The sequence below is a fragment of the Felis catus genome, chromosome A1, assembly GCF_018350175.1.
Source record: "Felis catus isolate Fca126 chromosome A1, F.catus_Fca126_mat1.0, whole genome shotgun sequence".
NCBI lineage: Eukaryota > Metazoa > Chordata > Mammalia > Carnivora > Felidae > Felis > Felis catus.
Window position 1 is genome coordinate 118,334,995 of NC_058368.1, and position 8,542 is coordinate 118,343,536.

General features: G+C 46.7%; 1 pseudogene; it reads right to left on the reverse strand.

Moving 5' to 3' along the window:
• Positions 1-1,128: 1,128 nt before the first annotated feature.
• Positions 1,129-8,180, reverse strand: LOC123379082 (annotated as a pseudogene).
• Positions 8,181-8,542: the final 362 nt, after the last annotated feature.

Genomic DNA, 8,542 nt, shown 5'->3' on the forward strand with positions numbered 1-8,542 from the left:
GTGACTCGATCTTGGGGTTGTGAGTTCAAGCCCCCCGTTGGGTGGAGGGATTATTTAAAAACAAAATCTTGGGGCGCCTGGGTGGCGCAGTCGGTTAAGCGTCCGACTTCAGCCAGGTCACGATCTCGCGGTCCGTGAGTTCGAGCCCCGTGTCAGGCTCTGGGCTGATGGCTGAGAGCCTGGAGCCTGTTTCCGATTCTGTGTCTCCCTCTCTCTCTGCCCCTCCCCCATTTATGCTCTGTCTCTCTCTGTCCCAAAAATAAATAAACATTGAAAAAAAAAATTAAAAAAAAAAAATCTTTGGGGCACCTGGGTGGCTCAGTCAGTTAAGCGTCCAACTTCAGCTTAGGTCACGATCTCATGGTCTGTGGGTTCGAGCCCCGCATACAGCCCTGTGCTGACAGCTTGGAGCCTGGAGCCTGCTTTGGATTCTGTGTCTCCTTCTCTCTCTGCCCCTCCCCTGCTGGCTCTCTCTCTCTCTCTCTCTCAAAAATAAATAAAAACATTAAAAAAATTTAAAAACAAAATCTTTAAAAAACATTTTAAAAATTATGATAAAGTGTATGTAACATAAAATTTGACTTTTTAGCCATTTTCAAGTGTGCGGTTCAGTGGGATTAAGTACATTCATGTTATTGTGCAACTATCACTACCCTCCATCTCCAGAACTCTTTCCATCTTTTTTTTTAGTTTAAATGTATTTATTTTCAGACAACCTACATGATATTTTTTTTCTTTAAAAAAATTTTTTTAATGTGTATTTACTTTTGAGAGAAAGGGGGAGAGAGACGGAGGTGTGAGCAGAGGAGGGGCAGAGAGAGGCAGTCACAGAATCCGAAGCAGCCTCCAGGCTCCAAGCTGTCGGCACAGAGCCCTACTTGGGGCTCGAACCCACAAACCGCAAGAGCATGACCTGAGCTAAAGTCAGACGCATAACCGACTGAGCCATCCAGGCGCCCCATGATTTTTTTTTCTTAAAAACAATTCCTCTACTCCAAATAAATCAAGGTGAAAATGAATGAAGAGCTCAAGATGACATCTCCCACTTTTCGAAGTCCTGGTAGCATGGATCAAAAGCAGCAGCAGTGATGACACCAGGCGACAGATCTAAAGTAATAGCCAAACTTGTTAACATTTTTCCATTTCTAAACCGTCCTAAGAGAAAGTCATACAAGGAGCCACACCATCCTCACCGCCGTAGTCCAGCCGGGCAACGCTGCCATCTGGCCTCGTGTTTCCACCAATAAACAGCCGGTGGTTTTTGCAGTTAGCCAAGATACGCTTGATTTGGATTCATCAAAGGTTTATTTACTCTTCCTGGTCTCTGGTCTTCAAGTTTGCCTTTGGTTGGGTCCATGTGGTCTTTGATGAACTTCCTGTAGGCTTCTTTTGTGAAGCTGGTTTACTGCAAGTGATAGTTCATTGATAGTATCAACACCGGCGATTGTTTTTGGTACCTTCGTTCTCTGGGTCTTTAGCAGAGGCAACGCCATAAATGAGTGAGTCACCAGCGGTACTTCTGTCCTCCTGACCATCTTCTCCTCCACCTCCAGGGGCTGCCCACCCTTGATCTCCCAGGTCTTGACGTCTGAGGACTTACCATCATGGTTGATGAGGTCGCAATACATGATCACAGTGGCAGGTGGAGACAGCAAAGTGGAGCTTTGGGTGAGCACGAGCGGGGAGCCTGGAGGGAGTGGTGCAGCCTGAGCAGTGCTCCACTGGGGAGGAAAGCAGGGAGCAGGCAGAAACGCAGAGGCTCTTTTTGTCTTGCAAAACAGAAACTCCATGCCCTTAGACAACAACTTCCCATCGCTCCTCCCCTTGGCCCCTGGCAAACATCAGTCTGCTTTCTGTCTCTAAGATCTTGACTATTGTATGCACCTCATATGAGTGGAAACATACCATATTTGGGCTTTTGTGACTGCCTTCTTTCACTTAGCATAATGTCCTCAAGTTTCATCCATGTTGTAACATGTATCAACATTTTCTTCCCTTTTTTATTTAAAAATATTTTTTAAGGATTTATTTATTTTAGAGAGAGAGAGAGGCAGAGGGTGAGTGGGGGAGGGGCAGAGGGAGAGGGAGACACAGAATCCCAACCAGGGTCCAGACTCTGAGCTGTCAGCACAGAGCCCTGTGTGGAGCTCAAACCCATGAACCGTGAGATCATGACCTGAGCCTAAGCCTGTCGTCTAACTGACTGAGCCACCCAGGCATCCCAACATTTCCTTCCTTTTTAAGGCTACTATTCCATTGTATGTATAAACCAAGTTTTGTGCATCCATTGATCCATTGATAGACATCTGGATTGCTTTCACTTTCTGGCTATTGTGAATAATGCTACAATGAACATAGATGCTCGTTTCAAGATTGTTTTGACCTGTTTGTATTTTCACAGGACTCTTCAGGAAGATAATTCAAATGGCGGGATATTTTAAGAACCCAAGAAAGCCGGTGAGAGTTGTTTTAGATGCAGACTTAGTGTCCCTTGCATCAAACCATGTCACCTGCATATGGGACTGCCCCCGGATACCTGTATTTTGCATGTCCTCACTGAAAAGGATTCAAAGTAATGCCGAGTGGGAAGAAAATGTATAAACAATTAACTTCCCAAGCCACTTGGCCATGGGAATTTTGACAGTGGGTATTTTTATCAGGCAGTGACATTGGGAGGTGACAGAATGATGCAGGCACAAAAAGGCTTTGGCATTAAACCTGGCAGACATGTCTCCCCCACATGGGTTCCAAACACCTTCTTATCCTGACTCTCCAGGGTCCCTGTTGATTCCCACTTACCCCTCCCTGAGCTCTCCAGTGGCTTCTTCACTTAACCCCTTCTGCGCTGCCACATGCTCAAGTCTTTTACAAAACAAAAGCGCAAGACAAAAGCACAACCCCTCCTTTGAGCCCTGTCTTTCACCTTCCACCCTCTCTCTCTCTCTCTCTCTGTCTCTGCCCTCCCCACCCCCCCAAGCCTGTCTTCACCATCCCCTTTCATATCCCACTTCACTTCACTCCTTAACCCACTCTGCTCTGGCTTCTGCCTCTGTGCTCTTCTTCCTCTGGGTTCTGATGGGTCTTGCTGGGTCTCCTGGTCTGAGCTTGTGATGGACCTAAGTCTCAGCCTCCTGTTCAAGGCAGCAAGGGCCCAGCATCCTGAGAAGCCTTGGCATATAGCTTCAGAGGCAGTCCCTAAAATACCAAAAATACTTATTTTTCCCCATGAAGGTGTATGGTAACCCAGGTAAAGGGTATGATCTATGGAACTATATCCTTACAAACTCAGGAACAAGAACAATCTTTGCGAAACATCTTTCAGACAGTGGAGCCTAGAGGCGAGGAGAGCCGCTCTATCATCAAACATACCTGGAGAGACCCCCAACTCTGCCAGTTGCTACCTGGGAGACTATGGGCAAATTACTTCAACTCTCTGTGCCTCCTCACCTCAGCTTGAAAATGGCCATCGCAATAGCACATATGTCATGGGACTATTGGAAAAAATGAGTAAGACAATGAGTGTCTTGTGCTGAGCGTAGTGCGTGGCTCATAGGAACCATTTCGTAAGCAATCACTCTCATCACTACTTTTTATGGGTGTAAGTTGACCTCAGTATCTAAGTCCATCTTGATTTTCATCTTGTAAAAGGTGAATGAACACATGTGATAAGGCTAAGAGGTGTATTGCAAAACTCTCTAGAGAATCACTCGTTTCCTGAGTGATCAGAAACTTTTAAAAGGGACAGCGTGAGAAACGACAGGGAGAAACCTTGCATGGGGGTGCAAGAAAGGCGGCATTCTCACATGAGGATGAACATTCCTAGATGTCAGGAGATAAACCAGAAGGCACAAGAGCATGATGAACATGTGCCTGTGTGGTTAGCATCAGATAAGATGAAACATCTCTGTTATGCAAGTACAAACACAGACTGTGTGGGGAAACAGCCACTGGAAAAGCTATCAGAACTAAAATTAGACAGTAGTCAACAGTCTGGCCACCAGAGGAGGCATCTACTGTGATAAAACTGTAGACCTCGTTTTAAAATAAGTAGAGATATTTCAGGAACAGATTGTAGAGTACATGAATAGGTACGTGAGTCTGACAAAATGGCTGAAGCGCAGGCAGAAACTGAAGGACATTGAAGTGAAATTGGCACATGTTATTCTACAAATAAAGGCTCGAAGACAGCTGAGCAGAGAGTCTGGGCTTGTGCCTTCCAGAGGGGCAGCCAGTAGCACGGGTGGCTCTCGGGTACTTGAAACATAGCTAGTGGAAATTGAGGAAGTGCTTTATTGAAGTGTGAAATACACACAGATTTCAGAGAGCAAGTACCAGACATAGAAAGAACGTAAACTCTATTAACAATTTTAAAAATATTGATCACATGTTAAAATGATCACAGTTGGGATATAAATGCTGAGTTAAATAAGATATACTAAAATTAATTTTACCATTTCTTTTTCTTTGTAAACGTGGCTTCTTTAAAATGTAAAAATATGCACACGGCTCCTCCTTGTGACTTGCTTTATAGTTTTCTTGGGCTGTGGTGGTCTGGATACCCCTTTATTCCCTTTGTGCCACCCACAGCCACACTGGTAGTAACCATAACCTTGGGCAAGAACTGAAGGGGATAATTTATTTTAAAAATTTTTTAAAGATTTTATTTAAAAACTGGTGTAGTTTATGGTGTGATATTAGTTTCAGGTGTACAATGTAGTGATTCAGCACTGCTATGACAGGTGCACTCCTTAATTCCCATCACCTATTTGCCCCATCCCCCACCCACCTCCACCTCCCCTCTGGTAACTGTCAGTTTGTTCTTTTTTTTTTTTTAATTTTTTTTTCAACGTTTATTTATTTTTGGGACAGACAGAGACAAAGCATGAACGGGGGAGGGGCAGAGAGAGAGGGAGATACAGAATCGCAAACAGGCTCCAGGCCCTGAGCCATCAGCCCAGAGCCCGACGCGGGGCTCGAACTCCCGGACTGCTAGATCGTGACCTGGCTGAAGTTGGACGCTTAACCAACTGTGCCACCCAGGCGCCCCTGTCAGTTTGTTCTTGATGGTTAAGAGTCTGTTTCTTGGTTTGCCCCTCTCTCTTTTTCCTCTAAAGGGGCGAGTTTAAGAAGCATTAGCAGGGTGACTTGCACATAGTAGGTATTCAACATATGTAAGCTATGGGGGTTTTTTTGTTGTGATTTAATTCCAAAGAGCTGACAGTTTAGTTTATGTCAGTATCATTATGAATTTGAGGCAACATTTGAGGATGCCTTTACACTCGACCAAATGGGAAAGGAAAATCTGCCCACCTTTTAGGGCAGCAATACTCGGCTGGGGCCAGTTTTACTTCCCAGAGCCATCTGGTGATGTCTGAGACACGTTTGCTTGTCGAAACCTGGGGGGGGGGGGGGCGGACAAGGCTGCTACAGGTATCTAGAGGAGAGAGGCCAAGGATGAGACTAAACATCCTACAATGTACAGCCCAGCCTCCGCTCCACTCCCCAACAGGACAATGAAGGATCAGGTCAAAATATCATTAGTACCCCAGGTGAGCAGCCCTGAGTTAGAGACTCTTGGTTATTTACAGACTTTGATGAATAATCAAGCGTCAAGAAATGTGTGGCACAGGGAGAACTACAGATGCCATCCAGGTGCTTTGGGTAGCCCCCCGCCCCCAGCAGCAGCATCACCAAGCAGGAAGTTATGAGAAACACATGTTCTTAGGCCCCGCCCCTTCCCCACTGAATCAGAATCTTTAGGGTGGAGCCCAGAAATCTATGGTTTAACAAGCAAGCCCTGCAGGTGATTGTAATACACTCTCAAGGCTGTAAAGCCTGCTTAGCTGGCCGTGTCCCCAGGTTACCTCCTCCCGCACGCTCCATGCCTGAGCAGCAGGTGGCAGCCGACCAGAATAACGGGACCAGATAACTGTAAGCCCTGCATAAAGCTGAGATGAGACACTGCATACTTGCGCCGGATTAACTGGGGACAGCTGGCACCAGTGCACTACCTCACACTCAATAATGCCACCTTTCTAATTTCGGGAAAGGTAGGGGGGAAAGCATGGTTCCAACTCACTCAGAGTCCCTTCTTAGCCACATAGCACTTACAGGGCTTTGAAATTGTTCAGTTGTAACTTAAGTTACTGAGGCATATTCACCAGCAAAGAATGCGGGGAATGATCTGGTTTGGACTTCTAAAGCACTTCGCACCCTACAAAATCCCAAGCCATGAGAATAAATCATTTCTGCTGCCTGGAGCACCTTTGGGCCAAGCACTTGGCACAACGCACACCTGAGTGGCTCTTGGATCCCTCCTGGTGAATGATGAACATCTAAGATTTCTGTGGATCTTTTGTCAGGCAGATAAAACTAAATTTGTTCGGCAAACTTGAAGGATTACAGCGAGTGCATTACCGTTCACGTAAGTTTTCCATTTGGGCCACAAGGGGGCACCCGCCACCCTGCCATGGGAGTCCATGGTCCAAATAAAGACCCTGAAGGGGAAGGTTGCATGACCTATCAAAGAGTGAAGGAAGGAGGAGGGGACAGTTACTTTGTTGGTAGAGTGGCTCAGTGGTGTGACTTTTGGGTTGGGCCTCCGCCCTGAACTCTAGAGCCGGGTTTCTCAAGGTGTGGTCCCCAGTCTGGCAGCATCAGCATCACCTGGGAGCTGTTGCAGGAAAACAAGTTATTGGACCGTGTCCCAGACCAGCTGAATCAGAAGCTCTGGGGGCGGGGCCCAATGATTTCTGTTTTAACAAGTGTTTTCTTCTCCCCCATCCCCTCCAGGTGACTGCGGCGCTGGCTCAAGTTTGAGAACCACTGCTCTGCAGTCCAGAACATCTTCCTGGGAATTAGCTGGGATGCAAAACCATGTTGCCATCTGATCTCATCACACTTCTGCCAAGAGGTGAAATCTAAGAGTCCACGTTCTTGATGCCTGACATCTTCTTCGGGTCACTTACCTGAGAACACCTGAGGACACTGAGGTCAGTCATTCTGCATGAATATGTGCAGTCAGTCCCTGGCCCATGTAGGTGGGATTGCCACAGAGAACCAAAGACCAGGGGTCCCCGAACGGTGTGGTTCTGACTACATGTGGAAGCAGTCACATTGCAAAATCCCCCTCCCTGTGCTTCCTTGCTTTTCTATTCTCTCATACCCAGCTGCTGCTACAGCCCCTTCCCCCTTTCCTTCCCGCTCACTGCCAACCCTCAGTTTGCCCTAGTTTTCTCCTTTTTTGCCCCTAATCTCCTGCACCTCTTGTCCTCTTCCCTCAACCTGGTTCTGGTTTTGTTTTAAATCACACAAGTCTCAGGGATAGATTTAGCAAGGACAGATACCCCACACGGCAGTGGGGGGAGGCAAGGAGAGAACAGAGTGCATAAGGACAGATTTTGGTTCAGGATAAAGACTGAGAAACACCCAAGTGCACTGGACAGTCATCGCTTCTGTCCCTGTGCAGTGCAAGCCTGGGGCAGGGAGACCACGCTGTGGGCTGCAGAGCGTGGAAGAAACCCTTGAGGGCAATTGGACGTGAACTAAGCCCTGACAGGTGAGGGGGTTCCGGGGGAGCGGAAGGGAGGGAGGGGCCCTTTCAGCCCATAGCAGGAAGGAGCTCGAGTGTGAGGAGGCATATTAGCCTGTAGGGGATGATGGATATGATGCAAAGTCGTGGGAAGTGAGGCTGGATGGTTCCCCAGATGGAGGAGGTGACAGATAAAGTTGGAGTCAGTTCTTAAGCAGAGAACTGTGTGTAAGAATGAATTATATTGGTATTAAGAAAGCATCATCGTTTGCAGGAGTCGCAGTTACAACGCCTGCGGAGTGAGGCAGGTCAGATCAGAAGCAGTAGGGCCTGGAGGAGCTGTGGTCAGCTCGAGCACATGCCCTCAGTCTAAAATGGGCACTTACTACACGAATCCAGACAGTTAATGCCACGGGAAAATGGCAGTCCAGAGGTGCCAAATCTTACAATGTCCCAAGAGAAGTCAGAGCTCTGGACTTCTTTTCCTTAACGTGAAGTTTCTTCATTTTTAAAACCAGACTAGATTTTATTTTAAATCGAGGCATATGGGCACACACTTTACATCAGTTTCAGGTGTACCACATAGTGATTCGATGAGTCTGTACATGACGCTATGCTCGCCACAAGTGTAGCCGCCATCTGTCGCCATAGGAGGACGACTGTATTCCCGGTGCTGTACCTTTCATCCTCACGACTTAATCATTCCATAACTGGACCGTGTACCTCCCACTCCCCACCCCCTATTTTGCTCACCACCCTCAGCCTCTTAACCTCCGGCAACCATCAGTTTGTTCTCTGTATGTATGGGTCTGTTTCTGCTTCTTTTTGGTGTTGTTCTTTTGTGTTGTTTTTTAGATTTCATATATATGTAAAATCGTAAGGTATTTGTCTTTCTCCGACTTATTTCACTTAGCATAATAATGCCTTCCAGGTCCATCCATGTTGTTGCAAATGGCAAGATCTCATTCTTTTTATGCCTGAGTAATATTCCACTATTCACATATATCACAT